The sequence below is a fragment of the Papio anubis genome, chromosome 19, assembly GCF_008728515.1.
Source record: "Papio anubis isolate 15944 chromosome 19, Panubis1.0, whole genome shotgun sequence".
NCBI lineage: Eukaryota > Metazoa > Chordata > Mammalia > Primates > Cercopithecidae > Papio > Papio anubis.
In genome coordinates, this window is record NC_044994.1 from 3676125 (window position 1) to 3701765 (window position 25641).

Genomic DNA, 25641 nt, shown 5'->3' on the forward strand with positions numbered 1-25641 from the left:
GTCTTCACACGCTGTTCTAGGAAAACTGAGCTAGCAATGCAAGAAAATGCAGCTCCAGGCCTGTTACACCAGACTTCGTTTTGTCTGTCTACCTCATGAGGGAACATATTCCTTACGGAAGTAAATTTAAACTAATACATGGCATAAGTGAACTCAAGTATTTAGATTAATGCCCCATGAACATTAATGAGCATAGCTTGGAAATGTCCACAGTTCCCTCCATGAAAGAATCAGAAGCCCATATACAGAGAAGAAGGTGCCATATTTGAGATACAAAAATATGGCCCGTGCACTCATGTTCACACACTTATCTCCCTTGGTCCTCACAGCAGCCCTTTGTCAGGGGAGGACAGATGACTTCATCCTCAATTCCCGCATAAGGAAAACACGGATTCTCCTAGTGGGCCTGTAACTAGTAAGGGTAGAGTCAAGACTCAGACAAGACTCAGACTTCCTATTCCCCATATCCAGTGCCCTGTTCACCAGCCGAACCATCTCTCCAGGAGGCACGCACAAATGCATGCACGAATTCATCCGCTGATTCACCGCCCGTGCAGTCAGCAGTACGCAAGGACAGGGGATAAAAAGATTATGTCCTGATTCCTGCAGTGAGGACACTTACAAATGAGACTTAAACTTTACAAAGGAATCAAAGGCAGGAGGTTAGGGTGACAGTGACCGAACTAATTGTACAGGCAATCCCCACTCCATCAACTGGATTGCTGATGGCTGAGTTCCAAGCGAGCATTTGTTGGCTACGCATGTGAAACTAAAATATGCGTTTTTCCATTGAACTGATGCTGTAAATAAAGACCGATTATATCCCAAGCTTGCTGAGCTACAGCACTCTACAGTGGACACCCACATTCATTGACAATATTGTTTCTATAGGAAAACTTACTCTAATTTCATATCAGATTTCAACCAGTGTGAACCCAACTCCAGGCCTTCAGTAGAAGCAGAAGCGCCAAGACTGTAAGATCTGTGGTGAACAAAAGGCCTAGTGGATTTGGACTCTCATAAACTGCCATCAGTGTAAATCTTCCACAGGAGCAAAGATGAGCAAAATAATAATATCGATGATGAGAAAAGCTGACATTTACTAACCATATAAAAAGTTCTGGGCACCAAGCTAAGCAATTCCTATGGAAAAGTACCAGCTATTATCTCTTTAGACATTGTTTCTGCTCCATTCAGTCTCTTCTATCCTACTGGAACTCCAGTTATGCCTACATTAAACTTTTTCACTGTATATATATACACACACACATATATATCTCTTATTGTTTTCTTTATTTTCTATCTCTCTGAGTTTCTCTGAGTTTGGAGATTTTCTTCCAGTTTTTTCTACAGATGTATCAAATATGGTAACCCTATTTATTGATTTCCTAATATCAATTATTAGAGTTTTCAGTTATAAATGTTTCATTTTATTCATTTTCTAGTTTTCAATTCCTTGATGAATTTTTAAATCTTGATTTTTATTTCCTTGAACATATTAAACATTCATCTTTTAAAGTCCATGTCTGATAATCTCATTCTTCAGATTCTCTGTGGGTCTGCTTCTATTGTCTGTTGAAAGGTTTTCGTTTGAGTTGCCTTGTCTCCTCATCTCTCTGGTCATGTTTGATTAGGCCTTAGCATAAGTTTAAAGGAAGAAATTAAAGCAACTTGTCCAAGGACACATGTTAAGGCCAGGACACTTTTCAGATCTTTTCAGACTCTGAGATGAAGGTTTAAAAAGAACAGAGGGTCTTGGTGCTGGGACATCATCCACCTTAAAGAAACTGTTCCTAATAAGAAAATATTTGTAATATTTAAAAACACTGTCTCTTTCTGCTACTGTTAAATTTATTTTTCTCTCATTCTTGCAGAGCTGGCCTATCTGGTGGATTCCCAAGTTCAGCAATCTTTCAGCCACTGAGTGTTCTAGCCTCAATGGTGGTGGCTCGTCTACCCTGCTGGTGGAAAGGAAACCCGGCTGCTGAGTTCTAGGAAAGCCAGGGCCACTGACGTTATCAGGAGTGAAAAACCAAAGTGCCAGAGGCTCCATGTCTCTCCTAGCCCAGCTCTTAAGGAAGACCACACCACCGCTCTCTCCTCCTCCCCTGCTCTTCCGATCAGTTAAAGAAGGAAGACGACTCTTAAATGGGGAAGAAGAGCAAGTTCCATAACTCCTTCAGTTCCGTTTTTCTTATAATAGCCCCACTGCTTCTTGGCATTTCCAGAGAGCAGTTTGTCCCAGTGTACAAACTCCGTGCAGCTAAGCAGAAATAGAGAATGTGGCCTTAACTGTTAAAAAAATAATTAACGTGGTTTCTTTTTTTTTTTTTTTTTTAGATTATAAAAACTTCCTCTTTAATCAAGGCTTTTAACATGAACAGATTTCTTGAATAAAATGGAAAGTTTCCAGTACACTGAAACATAAATCCACAAGTCACCACACATACAACACCCAGCAGGAAAAAAACAAAAACAGCAAGTTTACAGGATCTCTGGTAACAGCCATGGTCTCAAACTCAGATGCTTCCTCCATCTGCCAAGCGTGTTCTGGATACAGAGCACATCGTGGCTTCTGGGGTCACACTCAGCTGAGGCTGTGGGTCCACAGAGCACTCATCTGGCTGGGCTATGGTGGTGGTGGCTCTACTCAAGAAGCAAAGCAGTTACCAGCACATTCAAACAGTGTATTGAACATCTTTTAAATATCAAAGTGAGAAACAAGAAGGCAACATAATAATATTATCAGAAAGATGTTAGGAAGTAAGGACAGCTGTGTAAAGCTTGAAGCTGAAAAGTAGCTTGCCAGCTTCATTTCTTTGGCTTCTTGGGTAGTGGGCGCCGGAACAGCAAGATGTGAGGTTCTGGTTCATGGATCATATAATGGACCCATCCCTGACTCTGCTGAATGCCAAGATTCCTCCATTCAGATTCAGACATCAAATGAGTTTTAGGGACCAGCTTGGCTATGTCCTTGGGCAGCATGACATGTCGATACTCAAACTCCTCGTCGTCGTATTTGTCCGAATAGTAAATCTGTTTGTGCGACATGATCGCTCGGTCTGCTAGCCTTCAGCCCCGCGCCGCCAACCTCCAAGCAACTCCCAGCAGCACCTAACGTGGTTTCTTACTTAAATCATACTTCCTATCCAAGGAACCACCTGTTTGTTTGCCGCCTTTCTTCACAAGCAACACATGTGCGAGATCCTCACTGGGCAAGATGGGTCACTGATGAGTGGCACAGGCACCCACCTCCCGCAGGGAGCCTCCGCAGATCATGTGGAATAACCTCGCTTACCAAGCGAGGCACCAAGCTCCAAACTTTGGATTTGTTATTGTTACATTCTGCAATTTTTTACAAGACAATCTTTACTGTTCCTGAGTTGCATATCTAGCAGAAAAGGATGAAGAATCATGACAACTACAGTAGGCAGCTTCTAAAGTGGCTCCCAATAATCCCCGCCTCCCAGTATTCACTCCCATATGGCCTGGACCCAATGACTCGCTCCTAAGAAATGGAATGCAGCAAAAGTGGCAGATGTCACCTCCGAGGGGGAGGTTATACAAGGTACTGGGGGCCGGGCACAGTGGCTCACACATGTAATCCTAGCACTTCGGGAGGCCAAGGCGGGTGGATCACCTGAGCTCAGGAGTTTGAGACCACCCTGGCCAACATGGTGAAACCCCATCTCTACTAAAAATATTAAAAATTTGCCAGGCATGGTGACGTGCACCTATAATCCCAGCTACTTGGGAGGCTGAGGCACGAGAATCGTTTGAACCCTAGTGGCAGAGGTTGCAATGAGCCAAAATCACGCCACTGCACTCCAGCCTGGGTGACAGAGCGAGACTCTGTCATAAATAAATAAACAAATAAATAAACAAACAAACAAATAAATAAATGAAAGATACTGGTGGCCCTCTTTTTCATACTCCCTCTCTTCCTCTTGCCTGTTTGCTCTTGCAAGCTGCCATGCATGAAGAGATGCAAGGCAAGGAGCTGAGAGAGGCCTCAGGGCACATACGTAACAGGCCACCAGGAACTGCATCCTGGTGACAACCACCAAGGAGCCTGAAAGCAGACCCTGCCCCAGTTCCGTCATGAGATGACTGCAGCCCCAGCTGATACCTGTTGTAGACTTGTAAGAGATCCCCAAGCCCAAGCACCTACTAAGCCATGCCCAATTCCTGATCCACAAAAACTGTGACATAATCAGTGCATGTTGTTTTAAGCTGTTAGGTTTGGGGACAACAGCAATGGACAATTAATACAGATATAATGGAAGGCATTTAGTAAGCACTGATTCTGTCCAGGCTTGTTACATATTTAATCTTTCAACAACCCTAATGAAGTTGGGTTATCCCCATTTTGCAAATCAGGACATTAAGGTTTAGGGCAGATCAACAGTGTGAGGGGTTGATGAGAGCAAAGTTTTATAGGATTACAAGGTTCTGCTCTGCGAGCAGTAATTCTGAATATTCCTACAGAAGTCTACTCTCTGGGCTATAAGAAAGCAAAGATATTACACTGCTTTAACTGACAAAACCTATTTAGAGTGATTTAAGCACTAGCGATAAACCTACCATCAGCAAATGAAGTTAGCATGGCTGGAGAGCTACCCTGTAATACAGTCATTCAGTCTACGAGTCAGTCTCTAGGGAAGATATCACAGCACCCAAGATCAGAAAGAAGAGAATTGGAGATTTCAGAACTTGCTTTTAAGATCTCATTATAGATACTTCAGAGTTGCTTTGAGCAGCCATTAAAACAGCTCCCTGTGAAGTGTTATGTCGTTTTATTAAGTGCCTTTTTATCTCAGTAGAAAAACTCTCCTTCATTTGATATCATTTCCACACATTGTGACTCAATAGGGAGCCTAACACCAGGATGGGGCTGTTTCAGTTCCTCCCGTCTCACCTCCCCACTCCACGCGTCCTTAGTGGGGGCCTTGGGAACCGTGACAAGACATTTTAGGGGAAACAGGATTGTTCTTCCACCCTGCAGATTGCCCACAGCCAGGATCCTTAGTCCTGGGACCCGACAGACAGAGGGAGAAGGGAGGCACGAACGCCTCCCGGAGCTCACTGCCTCATCTCTCGGCTTTAAATAATCCCACTGACCCTTCTCATAAGATCGTTCTATTTGAAATGCAGGGAAGACTAAATGAAAAAAGGATTTTTAAAAAAAGAATGAAAAAAATTGTCCTAAAGAACAGCTGATGGCCCAGCATGGTGGCTTCAGGTCTGCAATCCCAGCACTTTGGGAGGCTTACGTGGGAGGACTGCTTGAGCTCAGAAGTTCGAGACCAGCCTGCGCTACATGGCAAGACCTTGTCGCTACAGAAAATAAAAAAGTAGCTGGACATGGTGGTGCAAGCCTGTAGTCCCAGCTATTTGGGAGGCTGGGGTAGGAGGATCGCTTGAGGCTGGGAGGTTGAGGCTGCAGTGAGCTGTGATTGTGCCATTACACTCCAGTCTGGGTGACTGAGTGAGAAGGGAGGGGAGGGGAGGGGAGGGGAGGGGAAGGAAAGCGGGGGGGGAGAGAGAGAGAGAGAGAAAGAAAGAGAAAGAAAGAAAGAAAGAAAGAAAGAAAGAAAGAAAGAAAGAAAGAAAGAAAGAAAGAAAGAGAGAAAGAAAGAGCTCATTTCATTAAACAAATTCTGAAGCACCAGCGAAAATGTGGAATATGCATATCTTTAACCAAGGTTAAAAAAATAAAATTAAAATAATCTTAAAAAAAAAAAAAAAAAGAAATGTGGAATAGCACAGGCTTCAATGCAAGGCAAGAAACAAGGATCATTTACCCACCCTCACACTTTCCGAGAATGTGCTCACAGGGACCGCCTTAGTCTGGTGCCCCCTTTTCTCAACATGTTGTACCCTCTGAAGTGGACACAATCCTGATAGCTCATGCATCATCGTCAGAGCCCAGCACCCCAAGATCCTCTGTGGTGCTTTCCCGTTATAAAAACTTGATGTCACTGACACTATTTCTACCACCATACAGAGGCAAAATTAAACTTTCCATTCAAGTTGAGAGACCCCACCATGTATGGAAACAGGTCTCGAGAGAGCCTTGCCCTTGTTACCTCTCCTGTCTCCGTCTTGACCTCAGACAAACATTCCCCTTGTTGGTCCTCATCACCACACCTCTGGGATGAGGCTTAGAAACAGATCATAGACCTCAAGCATATAATATCCCCCTAAATCGTATGGAAACCTTTGTGGGCAGGTAATTTTTTTTGGTGAGAGGGTCCCTCATGAGATTCGCAACGTAATCTATGGCCTAAATAGTTTTAAGATCTGCTAGATAGGCCAGGTGCTGTGGCTCACCCTTATAATCCCAACACTTTGGAAGGCTGAGGTGGGAGGATGGCTTGAAGCCAGGAGTTTGAGACCAGCCTGGACAACATAGCAAGACACTGTCTACAAAAATCAAAACATTAGCTAGGCATGGTGGCATGTCCCTGGTGTCCCAGGTACATGGAAGGCTGAGACAGGAGGACTGCTTGAGCCCAGGAGGTTGAGGCTGCACTACACTCAAGCCTTAGTAACAGAGAAAGACCTTGTCTCAAAAAAAAAAAACAAAAACAAAAAGACCCGCTGGATAGATAAATGTCCTCTAAGTGCCTTCCACTCTACATAGCCAAGTCACCATGTTTCAGGTCACCTTCCTGATGTCTGAATTCCCAAGGCAACCCTGGGTCCAAATCTTGGGAAGGACAAAGCTACTACTGCTTCTCCATCTCAAAGCCACACACTGCTTGATCTCAAAGAGTATCAATTCTGTCTAATCGTCTACTGCCCTACTTCCTGTCCCACCCACCAGGGCACACTGGTTGAATTCTGCGGACGTCGTCAGTTACACTGTCTTGAGGTCCCACCCACCGTGCTGCACTTTCAGAGCAGAGGCCTTGGCAGCGGTGGTCATTTTTGTAGTTGTCACCCTTGCTTTTGTCCTCGTGGCGAGAGAGAGAGGGGTGATGGATGAAAGGTCATGCCACACTCGCATACGGCTGAGACTCAGAATCAGATGCACCAGACCATGTCTCACTTGTGTGACATTGGGAAGGGAAGCACATGGCTATTGCTGTAAGTCCCAGCAAGATCCCATGTCTCCACCCTCACAGGCTCCTGGTTGAGTGAGGAATACAGACAAGGAAACTGGGAAGTGGCATCGACTGTGACAAGTGCTGTGATGGGGATGCACAGGGACACCTGCCCACACTGGGGCAATCAGGGAAGGCTTCATGGAGGCAGGGACACGAAATCTGAAACCAAAAGGGATGCATTAGCCAAGCAGAGAGACAGGCAGGACTGGTGAATGGAGAAGGGAGGAGGAGGGAGGAGAACACAAGCAGAGGCCACAGAGAAGGAAGGCTGTCCGAGTGAGTCAGCGTAGTCAGACATTTGAGGTTTTTCTCCCCAGGAGGCAGAGAAGCCAGCACCTTCCCATGAACACGTGGGTGGAGGGGTCTGGGTTATGCTCTCCACTCCCCCATTCTGCTGATCCCACTCCGACTGGAATAAGCTGGTTCCGTGGTGAGCAGGTCATTTTGCAAACCTACTGCCAAAAGCCAAGGAAGCTGAGAGGTCGAAGAAAGAGGCAGCAAATCCAGCTTCTCAGAGAGCAACATTTAATGGGATGCGTGAACAGGAGCCGTGTCTCGGGTGGCCTGCAGACGAAATGGGGGATCCCTGCGCTACCATCCCCAGGCCCAGGGCTTACGTACCACAGGGGGACAGTGTCTGTGCTTCAGAAGGGTTATGCAGGACAATTACAGCAAGATTTACGGTAAGTACGATAACATCAAGGTTGTTTTGACCTAAGGGCAAGATTTATGGTAAGTACATGCTCTTACACAAGGAACAAGATGAAATAGAAATTTTAGAGGCATTCCCAGAACTGGAGTTAATCGGAAGCCAACATGATGGATTAGCATCCAGGATGGAGTCATCTTAGCCCCCACAGGTGGTCTCAAAGAGGGTCTCTCGCCCCTTGCCCTAACCCAGAGGCTCTACCTCCCCACTTCTGACATTCCTGCACATTCCCCAAAGGAGATCTGAAGCACACACATGAACACACACATACATGCACATGCATACACGTGCACACACATGCCCACACAGCCCACACAGACACTGTTACACAGACCTAACATGCAGTGTCCTGGATCATCCTAGGTTCAACGTGGCTAGAGCTGGGAACACCACTCACTTCCCAGAAGTCCCTTCTCCATAGAGTTCTGGACTAGAGTTGACCAAAAGAGGAATTTGCTGGAAGTAAAGACTGGGCGTTACTCTCTGAAGGTCTTTAGCACACAGAGATGACGAGGTTCCCAGCAGAGCCCCACTTGTTCCCACTCCCCTCTTCTGTGTCTGATTCTTCTCCCAGTAGCGGCCCTCCCACTGTAGGGTGCAGAGGCAGAACCTACACAGAGCAGTGGCTGCCTGCAGACACCCACTCCACGTCCCCATATGCTAGACTCTGTTAATTTGCATCACCTCATTTAATCTTCAATCCAATTCTACGAGAGATGTACTAGTGTGACACCTTACAGTTGGGAAAACAGGCTTAGGGAGGTGATACAATTGATCCTGGTCTGTGCCTCAGAAACCCAAGCTCTAGACCTCCATCCTGTACCTACTCCTGCCTCTTCACAAACACCATCTGGGCTTGCAATCCTGTGACAAGTGCCAGAGAGACAAGTAGGTATGGCAATGCCTTTATTCTTCCACTCACTAAACACATATTCCATGTCTAGGCCACACCAGGCACTGTGTTAGACATTGGAGGTTCAACAGTGCATACAGTTGTCCCTCGGTATCCCTAGGGCATTGGTTCCAGGACCTCCTACGGATACCAAAATCTGAGAATGTTCAAGTCCTGATATAAAATGTTATAATATTTGCATATAACCCATGCATATCCTCCTGTACACTTTAAATCATCTCTAGATTACTTATAATACCTATACAACGTAAATGCTATGTAAACAGTTGTTATGCCATATTGTTTAAGGAATAATGACAAGAAAAAAGTCTGGGCTGGGTGCAGCGACTCACGCCTGTAATCCCAGCACTTTGGGAGGCCTAGGCAGGTGGATCACTTGAGGTCAGAAGTTCGAGACCAGCCTTACCAACAAGGTGAAACCCTGTCTCTACTAAAAATACAAAACTTAGCCGGGCATGGTGGCACGCACCTGTAACCCCAGGTACTCAGGAGGCCGAGGCAGGAGAATCTCTTGAACCCAGGAGGCGGAGCCAAGATTGCGCCATTGCACTCCAGCCTGGGCGACAGAGTGAGACGCCATCTCAAAAAAAAAAAAAAAAAAAGAAAGAAAAAGCCTGTGCTTGTTCAGTACAGACACATTTTTTTTCCCGGTATTTTAAATCCAAGGTTGTTGAGTCCACAAACATGGAACCCACAGATATTGAGGGCCGACGGTACCTTATCGCATAAGCACGTAAGATGCACAAACAGGGACAAAATATGATGCTAGACCTCAAAGTTTCAATGGGGTGGAGTTCTGTTTTCAGTTCCTGTTTATGCGCAGAGTGGCAGGAGCCCCCTGCCTGTCTTGGGTGGGACTACTCATGCCCAGGGTGATGCACTCGGCACCACATAGTTTTCCTCGGACTTGGCAAGGATCCCTTACGCATGATACACTAGAACGCGCCCTGCATCAGAGGTTCATGAGAAACTCAACAATGGCCTTTCTTCATCTTAAGCAACCTATCGTTTAGGATTTACAGCTCATAGAGCACAAACACGTTCATGGTTGTATTTGATTTTCATGATGACTCTTGGAGGTTTCATCATTCCCATTTTACAGATCAAGAACTTGAGCCCCAGCACGATCTACAGTCACACTACTTGTAGAAATGGGGTTAGAGCCACTTCCCATGCCTCCGTCTCCTAGTACGTACTTTCTCCATTGCTAAAAGACCTTCGCTCCAGCTCTTGAGTCCTAAAGAAGTCAAAAAAGGTTTATAGAACCCACACTGGACCAGGAGAGGCTTTCAAAAGCCAAGGAAGAAAAAAGTTCAGAGCCAAGGTATCTGTCTCCATCCATTTTCTGTTATTTATAACAGAATACCTGAAACTGAGTACTTTATAAAAAAAAAGTAATTTATTTCTTACGGCTATGGAGGCTGAAAGTCCAATAGACTTTGAGGAGCTGCATCTGGTGAGGGCCTTCCTGCTGCCGAGGACTCTGTAGAGTCCTAAGGTGGAGCAGGGCATCACTTGGCAAAGGGGATGATGAGTTAGCTCAGGTCTTTCTTTCTCCCTTTATAAAGCCACTAATGCCACTCCTGTGATAACCCATTAATCCCATTAATACCACTCCCGTCATGGATTAACCCATTCATGACAGTAGAGCCCTCATGACCCAATTACCTCATAAAGGCCCCACCTCTCAATATACTGGGAATTAAGTTTCAACATGAGTTTTAGAGGAGACAAACATTCGAATCATAGCAGTATCTCAAATAAAGCCATTCATCTCTTACAACTGAGCAACTTTGATTAATTTTATATTAAAAATCATTTTATGAAAGTAAGTATAGATAACTTAATAACAATCCCACAGCACAATCCCAGTCTTCTTTCTCATGATAATGTGAGACTATCAGTAAATGTTTGAAACATGAAATTCTACTGTACATACCTTAAGATCTATGGACATAAATCTCTTTAAGTTTTTTTGGAGTCAAGAAAGAAAATGTGTAGTATATGCTTATTAAGATATGATCTGTCCCTTGTATGAACCACTGCATATTCCCAGAGATATTCTGGATAAACATCCTATATGTAGTGTAGACATTCCATAAAGTAAAAGTCTCCAAACTTCTTTGATTGCACATCCTAATTGTAAAAGAGTTTGTGTGCATCCTCTAATATGTGTGTACTCATTTATAAATTGCACACATGTACTACTGTACTAAAGTATCATAGAATATATAAAACATACAGAAGTAGAAACTTTAGAAGAATGATATTTTATCAGTCAGGATCTGCTTAATACTGAGCCATCCAACCCGGACGTCAATGGGATGCTGGAGCTAATGAAAGCTGCAGCTGCCCTCAGACCTCCAGGTTGCACAGTTCCGTACATTAAAAGGGCTGAGCTGGGCTGGGCACGGAGGCTCATGCCTGTAATCCCAGCACGTTGGGAGGCCGAGGCGGGCAGATTACCTGAGGTCAGAAGTTCGAGACCAGCCTGGCCAATATGGTGAAACCCCATTTCTACTAAAAATACAAAAATTAGCCTGGCACCTCTAATCCCAGCTACTCAGGAGGCTGAGACAGGAGAATCGCTTGAACCCTGGAGGCAGAGGTTGTCGTGAGCCAAGATCACACTGCTGCACTCCAGCCTGGGCGACAGAGCAAGACTCCATCACAAAAAAAAAAAGGCCGAGCTAGTGTCACAGACAGACATGTTATCAGTCAATGCAAGCACAGTGGAGAAAGGGCTCTTAGCATGTCCTTCCACACAGAGGCCGGGAACACGCAGAAACAAAGCTGTGCAAGCGGAGGCTGGAGGCAGCCTCTTTTACTCCCCACAGGGGAGTCAGCAAGGTGAGAGGAAGCTGGGGTGCAGAGAGGAGCTAAGCCAAGCAGCCAGAAGGCAGCACTCTCAGGACCGCAAGGGATTCTAGTGCAATCCCTGTCTTCCTGGGGCCCAGCTGTGTGCCTGCCTTTGGGTTGCAAGGGATGTTGTTTTGTTTGCTCTGTTAACAGAAACCTGGGGAACGCTGTGGCCCTCTGATGTTCTCTCATGGCTGGGCAGCAGGCATCTAAAGCTTGACCCCCAGGAGGAAATGTCCCGAAGATTTTGTAGATGAGCCCTGGGCACGCCCCTTTCCATTTGGTCCCTTCACTTTGCCATTACATCATTAAATGAACCACTTTTTTACATGCACCAGCTCAAGTTTCTGCTACAAGTATTGTTTCTATGTCTAACCGTAACTTAATCACGTGCTGCTCTACCATTGCGGTTGGAGAGCAATACATCAAAAGAATGATGTCTCCCACCTAGAAAAACGTGGACATGCAGAGTCTGGGAAAGATTACTGTGGCCCGATGTCAGGGCCTTGCCAACATCCAAGTCCTGCCTCCAGCCAAAGCACCAGGAGCACTCATTCAGCCATGGTTATGCTCAGTGTATCAAATGTGCACCACAGGCCAAGGTCATTGTTTAAAGGCACTGTTGCACATGCACTCAGAATTTCAGTTACAGAAAGCTGTGTGCATCCTCTAATCCATCAGAAAGTGTTTGTTTTTACATTCTAACTTTACAACTGACTGACTTTATTTTAAAAGAGAAATGAACTTGCAGGGCTGAGGCAGGAGGATCACTTAGGCCCAGGAATTCAAGGCCAGCCTGGGCAACATGGCAAGACCTCATCGCTACAAAAAATAAAAAATAAATAAATTAGACGGGCATGGTGGTGCTTGCCTACAGTCCCAGCTACTCGGGAGGATGAGGCAGGAGGACTGCTTGAGTCCAAAAGTTCAAGGCTGCAGTGAGCTATGCTCCAGGCCGGGTGACAATGCGAGGCCTTGTCTCAAAAAGACTAAAACTAAAAAAGGAAAAAAGAAAAGAGGCATGAAGGAAAAATACATGTGCTAGGAAAGATGACGCCTCGTTCCAGGAGTGAAATCATCATTCTGGTTTCCATCTGGACCCTTTGGTCTGGTTTCACATTTTGACCCTGGGGAGCAACAATACATTGCCCCTGCTCCCCCGACACCCAGTTCTCTCTCAGGCAGGCAGGAAGATTGCAGTTCGATTGAGGCAACAAGGCCAAAAGTTTGCAGATGATAATTTGGTCAGATGAACCAAAGGAAGTATGTTTCTTCACTTAGTGGTTTGGACAACTTCAGAGGTCAGGGAAAATATTGAGACCTTCTCCGAACTCAGAGCTTAAACTTCTGCTCTGCTGTGATCTGACTCTATGACCTCAGCACCTAATTTCAAACACTGGTTTCCCACCCAGTCTTATCCAAACTGGCACAAAGGAGCCTTTCCATAGTGTCCGCCACACGTAAAAATGCGCTGGCCAATCTGCCACAGCAGTGCCCAGTTTTGCATGCAACAGCCGGCACCTCTCCCCCAGAAAAAGATTCATAAGAATGGCTTCCCAGGGCCCCAGTGCATGCCAAGCCTGCATTTTTACAAGGCGGGATCCTTCTACACGAATGTCCTTTTCTGCTAAATGGATCTAAATGGCAAACTGTATTGGCAGCGGTCAGGAACACCAGGGTCAGCCGGGACGCAGACAGCAGCATCCTGCCATTTTGCTGACCTAAGGATAAAGGCAGCCCGGGTTTTCTATTACGCTTCATCTTGATCCCAGATCCAAACCAGCTAGTTGTTTACACTCCTGCCAACCAGTCGCAGCAAGGCTGGCATCAGCATGTTTCCCATTTCTTTCCTTCTTCACAAAAGCCAGAACACAGATCCCGGTAGACAACCATCTCGCTGCCCACGCCTCCACAGAGTCACGACATAGACTCACCCTGTGTACCTTTCGGCCTGTTCAAGGGAAGCCTGTTTGTTAGCTGGGGTTACAGCCACGTTTCAATCTGGAGCTGAGTTCAGGGAGATACAATGACACAGTGAGAAGAAAAGAAAGAATGAACAGAAGGACCCAATGGACGGAGGTCACGAGCTCAACTTTCTTGTCCCGCTTTCACGCTGGGACCTGTTCACTCGTGGCAGGGTCACCCATAAAGCCTCTGTGCTGCTCTCTTATGTTGCATCCCAGAGGAACAACGAGGACTCTTCTCCCCTAACGGACAGAACAGTCTAGAAAGACTTACTGTTGTGTCCAGTCCAAGCTATCAAAAGTATAGATTTTCTGTGCTCTGGACTAATGTATCAAGAGCTAGCAGCCATTCATGGGAACAGTTCTGCAAACCTCAGTCATAACTGTTTTGGTCTCCTTGGTTCTTCCTTTCCTTTTCTAATTTAAGGAAGACAAAATCAAGAAAACCCACTAGGGTAGAGCCCCTGGGAGGCTGAAATGTGAAACACAGGGCACACGCACCTTAGGGCACTGAACCAGGAAACCGCAACACACAGAAGCTGTGTAGACGATAAATCACAATAAATCCCAGCCCTCCCACAAACCAACTGTGCAGAGGAGTAGAATTTTGTGTTGGTGAGAGCCTGGGCTCTGGAATCAGACACACGAAATTTAAATATCTTCCTGGATGTCCCTGCACTTCTGTTCCCTCCGTCCCCTCCGTTCCCTAAAATGGGGCAATGGTGGCGCCTCCCTTACGGGGCTGTGGTGAAGATTAACGACAATGATGTGCCCACAGCACTTAGAACGGTGCTGGCGCACAGCAAAGGTTCGATAAGTGCTGATTATTACCGTGATGCTGCAGCCACTTAAATGAATAAAGTATATCCTTAGATGCTGATACGTATGGAAAAGGCTTCAAGGTGTATCAAGTGAAAAAGCCATATGCAAATCTGTAATGACACCTCTATTATTTTTAATTGTGTAAGCATATGCACATAACCATAAAATGGTTCTTTGAAGAAAACAAACAGAAATCACGAGAACGTATTAACAGCAACTGTACTAAGTAGAGAAGCCTTCACTCTCCAGTCTGTACCCTTCTACACTATTTGAATCTTCTAATTCTACACAATATATTTCTTATATTTACTATTATTATTATTATTGAGACAGAGTCTCACTCTGTCACCCAGGCTGGAGAGCAGTGGCGTAAACTCGGCTCGCTGCAACTTCCACCTCCCGGGTTCCAGTGATTCTCCTGCCTCAGCCTCCCGAGTAGCTGGGATTACACACTTGGCTAATTTTTGTGTTTTTATTAGAGACCGGGTTTCACCATATTGGTCAGGCTGGTCTCGAACTCCTGACCTCGTGATCCGCCCGTCTCGACCTCCCAAAGTGCTGGGATTACAGGCATGAGCCACCGCATCTGGCCTCCTTATATTTATTTTTAAATATCAACAGATGTGATCTAAGTAGAGGAATTAGGGTACACATTTTGTATTCTTTAGGCTTCTCTATATAAATATAGCTTTTTTGTTTTTGAAACAGGGTCTCGCTCTGTCACGTAGGCTGGAGTGCAGTGATGCAATCATGGCTTACTGTAGCCTCAACCTTCTGGGCTCAAGCAATCCTCCCACCTCAGCCACCCGAGTAGCTGGGACTACAGGTGCATGCCACCATGCCTGGCTAATTATTATTATTATTATTTTGGGGTAGGGGGTAGAGAGAGTTTCAGTGTTGTCCAGGCTGGTCTCGAACTCCTGTGCTCAAGCGATCCTCCTGCTTTGGCCTCCCAAGGTGCTGAGATTACAGGCTTGAGCCACTGCACCCAGATAAATGTAACTTTTTACACTAGTATTTTCTCTCTACACTGCTGTCCCTCAAAATTATCAAAAGTTAGAATGACCATCACCTAATCCCCTCACCCTGCTTCTGCAAGATACGCCACGAGTAACTCGTAATTAATCAGAGTTAACGTAACAAAGCTGATGAAGTGGCATTCAGGAAACTTGCGTAAATTGTGCATCCTCCTGGGAGCTCCTGGGAGTGTGTCTCCTGGGTGGATGCCGCTGACTGTAGGTGTTATATGAGCCGTGTGTTTTCAGTAGGAAAATATTTAATACTGTTGATCTAAACCCTCTTCCTGCTAGGAACTAATTACGCACATTTAAACCATATCAATTTTTGTATGTGCTGCAATTCACATAGCATAAAATTAACCATTTCAAAGTGAACAACTCAGTGCCATTTAGTACATCCACAGTGGTGGCAACCACCACCCTTACTTAACTCCAAAACACTTTCTTCACCCCTAAATCACTCCATATTCATTAAGCAGTTATTCCCCATTGCCCCTTCTCCAGCCCTGGCAATCACAAATCTACTTAGTCTCCATGTACCAACTTACTCTGCACAAGCCCTATGAATGGAATCACACAATATGTGACCTTTTGTGTCTGGTTTCTTTCATTCAGTATAATGTTTTCAAGGTTCATCCACATTGTAGCATGTATCGGTATTTTATTCCTTTTTACAGCTGAATAGTTTTTCATTGTATATATATATCACAATTTGCTCATCCATTCATCACAGGCATTTGGGCTGCTTCCACCTTTTGGCTATGATGAACGTACAAGTATTTGAGCACCACCTTCCCAACAGGCACAGACCGCACCCGGGAGTCCACAGTCACATCTGTCTGCAAACTGAGACCAACACTCAAAAGAGTGAGGTCCTGGAGATGCCAAAGGCAGACAAATAAACAGACTTGGCTGCAAGATGGCGAAACATGGTGCTGCGGTGGCTTCAGCCAAGGTCTCCCTGTGGCTTCCCAGAGGGTGCTGGTGACTCAGAGTGTGTCAGGGATGACTAACAACTGGTTTTGCATGTGGCCTGAGAACGCAGATCCCGGGAAGCCCCAGGACAGGAAGCATATCCGGGAGGGCCGGACCCAGAAGATTTCCCAAACCCACCCAGCACCCAACTCCACGTCCATCTGGGAGCTGTGACAGGGTGGCAGCTCGGGTGCTACCTCCCTACCCAACTAGCCCTCCAGTGAATCAACCCACCAGGAAATCTAGAAAGTAACAGTAACTTCACACACTTTTCAGATAGGCACTATGTAAACACTGAGGTATTATTATTTGAATTAAGGCAACACTTTATTTTCAAGTGATGGAGGTGTTTATAATCCAGGTATTACACTATCTGTTTATTTTCAGTAACACATATTGCTTTATAGCTTTCAAGTACATTTCAGTTATTCGTACATCTGTTAATCATTCTTCCTCAGGTGCTGGTCATGCCCACACAGGTAAGGTGACCAGATAGAACTGAAGAAATAAAAATCAAAAAACTCAAGAAAATAAATTATTTCAAGCACAACTTTTTCAATCAATCAAAATTAAGTCTAGGGGCTGAATTCTTAAAGCTTTGCCACATGTCCTCATTTCCCTTGGGACAATGGCATTTCAGAGCCTGTTGACACCGCTTTCTAAATGGACAAGTCCAAACTGTGTTTGCTACAGTCCGAGAATATCAACACGTTGAAAGACAGCTTTGGTTTTTTAAAGTCCTGCTATACTTCACTTGCGACTCTCAAACACATTCGTGCTTTAGTGGACTGGATTTTTTAGAAAAAGAAGAAGAAGGAAAAGGAGAAGGAGAAAGAGCCACGTTGTGGCTCCACCCCTGTGCCACTCGCTGCCGTGAGCTTTCCTGTTCCTTTTCGCCAGGGAGAAAGCACTCTCAACAGGTCAAGCCAAACTGTCCGGAGAAGGCTGTCTGCACTGCTCAGGCGTAAAAGAGAAGGATTTCATTCCCTTTCCTTCCCACATCAAAGAGGGCACTCAGGGAGGAAATAAACTATAATTGGGCATGAGCCAGCAATCAGCCCCCTTCCTCAGCCTTCCCCATCCCCGCCCCTCCAAAATAAAATAAATGGACATTATCCTCATCTACAACATTTATGAATAGAAACATCTTTTATTAGAAAACAAAAAGCCACGAAGAAGAAAACGCATAGAACGTCCCGGGGAAACAGGCCGAGCCAAGCAGCCCCCACACTCAGGCTGGCGCTGAGAACTGAGGTCCCTTCCTGTCTGCTTGAACGGGACTTGCTATTCCTCTGTCTCATTAGCATGTCTTTGCTCTTCCGGACCATCCGCCCAGACAAATGGGAGGACTGTTCCTGCCAGCAACTTCCCTGAAGGCCCATCTACTCTTCAGTAGGAAGCAGCAGAAGTTTGCCCCAGGAGTCTTTGAAGTTCTCGAAACCCTTGCTTGCTGTTTCCACCAACTCTGCGCTGCAATATCGCCATTCTTACCCAATCCTCACCAAGAGCCTGCTTTGAAAGACTGCCTTCAATCAAAGCTGCAATTCTCAACCCAGTCTGACCTTGCCTTGCCACTCAGAGACCTGCCAGCGCTTTGCCTAGTGGTCTTCCCGGAGACCACAGTGACAGTCAACTCAACTCTGTCTTCTCAGCGGCCTGTGCTGGGAGGGCTGGGGACACCGTGAGACAGGACAAAGGGCAGAGAGCAGCAGCCCTGTGACAACACAGGCCAGGCAGCCACTTTGGGAAGCCACTGACTCACTTTCCCTGGCTCGCTCTGGGTCCCTGGGGACGCTGCCACACCAGGAAACCTGGATGAGGCAGTGGATGAGGGGTATGTCCCGCTCATAAAAGAGACAGAGGAACCGCACAGGAAGTGAGGCGAGCATTTCCAAATGAAATCTCCACCCTGGATGGCAGGCCTGGGTTCATGGGAAAAGTCAAGTGTCCCTGAGGGGGCTGCTGGAGCAGCAGGATGGCCTAGCAGTAGCCTCCACCCCTGCCCACAGCTCTGAGATCCAGGTGAGGGCTGCCATGGACATGTACGTGCTGCACACAGGCTGAGAGAGGCTGGCACTGGCGCAGGACAAGGGGTCCTACCGGCGCCTTCCTCCCAGCACAGAAAGGACTTCCCACTGGACAGATGGTGCACGGCTGGCAGGAAAGCTCCATCAGCTCTGACTCTGTGACTCCAGCCCTTGTGATACATCCACAGTGGTTTTGTCTCGGTCACTTAGCACCGACACACCAACACCCAATTCTGAAGTTCGCCACAAGCCGGGGCACCCAGAGCAGTTGCCTCTTTTTTTTTTTTTTGAGATGGAGTTTTACTCTGTTGCCCAGGCTGGAGTGCAGTGGCGTTATCTCGGCTCACTGCAACCTCTGCCCCCCAGGTTCAAGCGATTCTCCTGCCTCAGCCTCCCAAGTAGCTGGGATTACAGGCACCCGCCACCACACCTGGCTAATTTTTGTGTTTTTAGTGGAGATGGGGTTTCACCATGTTGGCTGGGCTGATCTCGAACACCTGACCTCAAGTGATCCGCCCACTTCGGCCTTCCAAAGTGCTGGGATCAGAGGCGTGAGCCACCGTGGTGGGCCCAGAGCGGCTGCCTCTTACACTATGCAGCACACAATGCCCCCGCAGGAGCCGCCAGCCTCAATGCAGCCCCTGCCAGGGGTTTTCCCAAGTCCAGCATCTTACACAATAGGGTCTTGCTTTAAGCACCCAGAGGCCACTTAGTACAAGCAAGGAAGGCACTGCAGTGTGCGCTGCTACTGCTGACCATATCAAAGCCCCCTGGAGGCACCTCTGCCGTTAGAGACCCCTGTGGAGCAACTTCCATACATCATTTCCCAAGAAAACCTGTTTTTCTGTTTGCCCCCTTTATTCTAGCATTGGTATGATGTGGACAGAAGACGTGTGAGCATAGTATGACCTGCTTCTGGGTAACATTAACCCACCAACAGCATTTTTTTTTTTTTTTTTGAGATGGAGTCTCACTCTGTCACCCAGGCTGGAGTGCAGTGGTGCAATCTCGGCTCGCTGCAACCTCCACCTTCCGGGTTCAAGCAATTCTCTTGCCTCAGCCTCCTGAGTAGCTGGGATTACAGGTGTGCGCCACCACGCCCAGTTAATTTTTGCATTTTTAGTAGAGACAGGGTTTCACCATGTTGCCAGGCTAGTCTCGAACTCCTGACCTCAAGTGATCCACCGTCCTCAGCCTCCCAAAGTGCGGGGATTACAGGCATGAGCCACCACGCCCAGTCAAAATAATTTTAAATTTTGCCTTTGGAGAAGCATAAATAACTTTACTGTAAAGAGAGGTCATCCTGATGCAATAATGCAAATTAAATCAGGTTCTGAGCAAACTAGCTTGTTTCACTGGAAGCGTTAGGTGAGTAGATGGTTTCTATGATTCATTCTAGAGAAGAAGGAACAAATGAACTTTTACTGAAAACTTACCATATGACTGGCATTATCCTGGATGTTCTCACAATACTTGTTACAATGACTTTGTGAGACAGTTATCATTACCAGTGAATCGGAATGTCAGAGAGTCTCAACAGCGCAACTGAAGGCCACACAAACAGCAAGTGAGGAGTCACAATTCATCCGTTAGGCTGGTCTAACTAGAATCATGGAGCTCCTCTTGTCACCCCAGGGTCTAAGGTAACAATCAGCTGCAAGTTTGCAGATCAAAGCTCTAGTCAAGGAAGACACAACTGGCCTGGCAGTGTCCTCATTGGAAAATAAAAGATGCTTAGGAGAGAAATTGCTGGGGCTCTGTGATACTCACTCTCCCTTTCAACTATTAGAAAAAGAACCCTGGCCGGGCGCGGTGGCTCAAGCCTGTAATCCCAGCACTTTGGGAGGCCGAGACGGGCGGATCACGAGGTCAGGAGATCGAGACCATCCTGGCTAACATAGTGAAACCCTGTCTCTACTAAAAATACAAAAACTTAGCCGGGCGAGGTGGCGGGCGCCTGTAGTCCCAGCTACTCGGGAGACTGAGGCAGGAGAATGGCGTAAACCCGGGAGGCGGAGCTTGCAGTGAGCTGAGATCGCGCCACTGCACTCCAGCCTGGGCGACAGAGCAAGACTCCGTCTCAAAAAAAAAAAAAAAAAGAAAAAGAAAAAGAACCCTGAGTTTTAGCTGGGCCCTTGGTTACCCAGCTTACAATGACATTTTCCCATCTTCCTTGCAGTCAGGGGTGGCCATGTGACCAGGTGCTGGCACACAGGACAGAAGAGTATACAATGTGATGACCCCACAAGCCACCAAACGAGCCCTGAACCAGACACCAAGAGGACTGAAAAAGCTGAAGTCACTATACTCTGCGATCTCCTGTTTCAGCAGCTTAGCCTGTATCCTCATCAATGCGGTGTATCTAAGAAACTTAAAAACCTGTGCTTTACTCTCCACAGGCTGAGGTCATCTGGATAGTTTGTTTGATTTACTTTTTTTTTTTTTCTTGTAGCACATTACATCTTCTCAAGCAGTAAATTCATCCTGGACCCTGAGTCTGAATTCGTACTAATTCTTTTTTTTTTTTTTTTTTGAGACGGAGTCTCACTTTATCGCCCAGGTTGGAGTGCAGTGGCTCGATCTCGGCTCACTGCAAGCTCCGCCTCCCAGGTTCACGCCATTCTCCTGCCTCAGCCTCCCAAGTAGCCGGGACTACAGGTGCCCACCACCACACCCAGCTAATTTTTTTTTTTTTTTTAATTTTTAGTAGAGACGGAGTTTCACCATGTTAGCCAGGATGGTCTCGATCTCCTGACCTTGTGATCTGCCCGCTTCAGTCTCCCAAAGTGCTGGGATTATGGGTGTGAGCCACTGCACCCGGCTGAATTCTTACAAATTCTAAGGCAGTGAAATCCAAATTTACGAGATTTATTTATATAGTATGCCACTAGATCATGCATTACAATCCGTTTGTTTAAACTCATATTCTTTCCAATGTTTTTATTTGGAACGTGCCACCTGAGTAGAAAAACAAAATGTTTTCTCTCCCACTCTGCTCTCACAACACAAAATGCTTCTGGGACCAAATGTACAGGAGGTTTTCCCCGCACACCAAGCAAGCCATTGATTCTTCAGCGGACACCAGCCGAGTCTCCTCTAGTTCAACTCAATTGTGAGGCTACCTGCCCGGAGATAATGTTAGATCCCACAGTGGGAGGCTGAGTCCTCCAAGGAGGCCTTCTCCCACTCCAGAGGCCCAGCACAAGAAGGAAAGTGTCCTGTGCTTCTGACTGATTGGCTGCAAATCAGGGTCCCCGTGACCCCTTTCTCAGATTTGGTTAATTTGCTAGAGTGGCTCACAGAACCCCGGGAAACACTTACTGACGTTCACCAGTTTATTATAAAGGATGTTACACAGGATGCAGATGAAGAGACTTGTAGGGCAAGGCTTGTGGGAAGGGATGTGGACTTCCATGCCCTCCCCAGTGCGCCCCTGTGCCACCCTCCAGGAGCGTCCACATGTTCAGCTATCCAGAAGCTCTCCGAACTCACCCTTTTGGGTTTGTATGGAAACTTCATGATATAGGCATGCCTGATTCAACCAGTGGCCACTAGGGATCAACTCAACCTTCAGCCCCTTCCCTTCCCTGGAAGTCCCTTCCCTGGAGGTTGGTGGTGGGGCTAAAAGTCCCAACCCTCCCATCTTGCCTTGGTCTTTCCTGTGTCCAGCCCCATCCTAAAGCTGCCAACCTGGGGACCCGCCAGCTATCAGTCAATCACGAGCAGGCAAAAAATAGTCTTCACTCCAGAGATTCTAAGGGTTTTGGGAAACAGGGGTGAAGACCAAATATACATTTCACAATATCCCACCACCCACCCCACATGTAGCTCCTCGCCAGGGGGTCTGTCTGCCACGCTGGTCTTGCAGTGGCCCAGGCGTCATTAAGTCATTGGAACCAGGACTGTGCTGGCACTGCTGCCTTCCACGTTGCAGTTGGCCTTCAGCTGCTGAGTCCACGCTCACCCATGAAAGGCCCGTGGGGTTGCCACAGCAGCAAGCATCATTGAAATGCCGGCCGGCTGGCTGCCTGCCAGAACCACGTTGTTGGTAAGCCTGTCTTGTTGGTTAGCGTGGGAGGCAGACAAAACTCTCTTTATGACCATTCAGTAACAAGAGCTTTTCAAAGCAGCAGAAGGGGGTGGGGTATCTGTTAGAACCCTCTGACCTATTTAGAGACCCCTGCTTGGTTTCCTTATGCTATGGACTACTTCAGCCCCTCCATGCATAACCAACCATCATTACTTGAGATTATAGAATGGGCATAGGACAATTTTCTCTAGCCTGCAATTTTCTGCCTTCGTGACAACCTATTACCAATCCAAGATTGATTCACTGTGACACCTGGTGCTAACCCATGACCAGAATAATAAACACAAGCAATTCACTGTGGCGACTCATTTCTGCAGAAGAGCCGCAGGAGAGGAGGACAGTCATCTGCTCATTAGTGTAGCAGATAAGTAACTACATTATTTCCCCACCCAACACCAAGCAGTGTATGGAAAACAAATAGTTTCACAAAGGAAAAACAGCTTTATACTCTAAATATTGAATTGCAGATGCTCTATTATACCACTGACTCAGCCTCTACTACAATGTAAATATATTTATATTCTATATAACAATATATTTATATTATATATTTACATCATGTATGTTACATAAAGAAACTGTGTGTGGGTGTGGGTGTGTGTGTGTGCACGTGTGTGTGTGTGTTACCTACTACAGAGGCATGGTTGGAGTGAATCTTAAATTGAAACAGATGGAATCGCCAGCTATGCTGACAGAAGAGACTGCGATAGAATTAAACTGACATACAAAACTGTCCTTTTTATGGTATCCGATTGGAATTTTTATGGGCTTCACCTTGTCGCAGGGGCAGAATCTGTCATCCATGGAAAGTCATAAAGCTGAGTCACCTTGGCACACTGTTCAAAACTCATTAACCGATTCTCTGCTAGACACAGAAATCTATTGATCCATTTTTAAAATTGGTACATAAAACATTTATAAGTGTAAATATGTAATAAATTTTAATAGCTATTTGAAAGAGATAATACATATTTGAAAACAAAAATAAGGAGTCCTTGCCCCACCACCCAATTACATCCGAGAACACTCACACCAAAAGCTTTACAAATGACAGAGGCAAACTTGGAAATTTACCACAGAAGAGTCCTGTGCTTTTAAAATAAATTAGCATCTTCTAATACAAATTACACAAAATTTACAAAGCAAGTTTTTTTACCACCACAATCTGAAGGCTTTTTAGAAACTGTAGGCATAACTCACTTAAGACTTCTATCGCTTTCGGCAAATCTTATTATTAATAAACATTTGCTGAATTGACTTTGGATATTTGATGTGATATTACACAGTGAGGAAATAATCACAAAATACTCCCAAGAGGAATGCCATTATTTTGATGTACGGAGTCGTCAAGGGGTTTACAAATGAACAAAACCAAATTCACATACGCTGGGAAATCTCAGCTCTGCCAATCAACAAATGAAAAAAAGGGAGGTGGGAGGGCAGGGACTTCCCCACAGTCACCAGAGAAAGTCCCTGCGCTCCAGCATCCAGCACCCTGAGCATCATCTGGGAGGGGGGCTCAGCCAACTCTGGTCCTCAAAGGTCTGGACAGGGAATGAGATTAGCAGCAAAAGTGGGCAGTGCAATTCTAGGGCAACAGTTTTAGGTTTAGGATCTAAATGCTAGAATCAAAAGGAAATGTTTTCAGGCTAGGCATGGTGGCTCACATCTGTAATCCCATCACTTTGGGAAGCTGAGGGGAGAGGATCACTTGAGGCAAGTAGTTCAAGACCAGTCTGGGCAACCTAGAAAGACCTTCTAAAAAATTTTTTTTAATAAAAAATTAGCCAGGCATGGTGGTGTGTACCTGTGATCCCAGCTACTCAGGAGGCTGAGGCAGGAGGGTTGTGTGAGCCCAGGAGTTCCAGACCAGCTGGGGCAACCTAGTGAGACCCCATCTCTGCAAAAATTTTAAAAATTAGCCAGGTGTGGTGGTGCATGTCTGTTGTCCCACCTACTCAGGAGGATGAGGCAGGAGGATCCCTTGTGCTCAGGAGTTCAAGACTGCAGTAAGCTATGACCTCACCGTGGCACTCCAACCTGGCTGACAGCAAGACTGCTTAAAGAAAAACACGCTTTCATATTGGCAAAGAAGATGTTACTGATTTTCTACATCAAAATGATAATGAAAGAAAAATTGCCCTTTGCCCAAGCTGATCTCGAACTCCTGAGTTTAAGCGATCCCTCCCACCTTAGCCTCCCAAGTAGCTGGGATTACGGGCATGCACAACGGTGCTCAGCTTACCCATTTTTAAAAGAAGAAATAGGTGCTCAATACCTTAAGAGACTTTGTAGAAACCTTTCTCTTTCGTCTGGCATGCCATCCAGACTGAGGAAAAGCCGGAAACTTCAGGGCCTCGAGAGCCACAGCCACAGCCACAGCCACGTCACCAAGTGCGGAAGCAGCGTGGAGGCTGTGGTAATGCTGGTGGTGTGCATCACCACAGGATCAGCTTTGACAAATGTCACCCAGGTTATGTGGAAAAGTAGGTGTGAGGCATTACCACTTAAAGAGGAAACAGAGCTTCAGCCCAACTGTCAACTTTGACAAGCTGTGGACTCTGGCCAGCGAGCAGACACAGGTGAATGCTGCTAAAAGCAAGACGGTGGGCCGGGCGCAGTGGCTTACGCCTATAATCCCTACACTTTGGGAGGCAGAGGCAGGCGGACCACTGGAGGTCAGGAGTTCCAGACAGCCTGGCCAACATGGTGAAACCCCGTCTCTACTAAAAACACAAAAATTAGGCAGGCATGGTGGCAGGCGCCTAGAATCCCAGCTGCTTGAGAGGCTGAGACATGAGAATCACTTGAACCCGGGAGGCAGAGGTTGCAGTGAGCCGAGATTGCGCCACTGCACGCCAGCCTGGACGACAGAGAGAGACTCCATCTCAAAAAAAAAAAAAAAAACCACCACCACCACCAAGAGGCTCCTCCCATCACTGCTATGGTACAACTAGGCTACGATAAAGTTCTGGGAAAGGCAAAGCTCCCAAAGCAGGCTGTCATCGTGAAGGCCCAATTCTGATGAGCTGAGAAGATTAAGAATGCTGGGGGGGCCTGTGTGCTGGTGGCTTGAAGCCACATGGAAGGAGGTTCATTAAATGCTAAATACTTTTCAAAAACAAAACAAAACAAAAAGAAATGGATATGG

At 46.3% G+C, this 25641-nt stretch overlaps 1 protein-coding gene and 1 pseudogene across 2 annotated transcripts in view; both read right to left on the reverse strand.

Annotated features, from left to right (window-relative positions):
- The window catches only part of RAB31 (RAB31, member RAS oncogene family), a 149497-nt gene that overhangs the window by 97238 nt on the left and 26618 nt on the right, over nt 1-25641 (reverse strand). The gene's annotated exons all lie outside the window — the stretch shown is intronic.
- Nucleotides 2321-3660, reverse strand: LOC101023492 (annotated as a pseudogene). The gene has a single exon (XR_640222.4). The product of XR_640222.4 is annotated as a cyclin-dependent kinases regulatory subunit 1 pseudogene (transcript).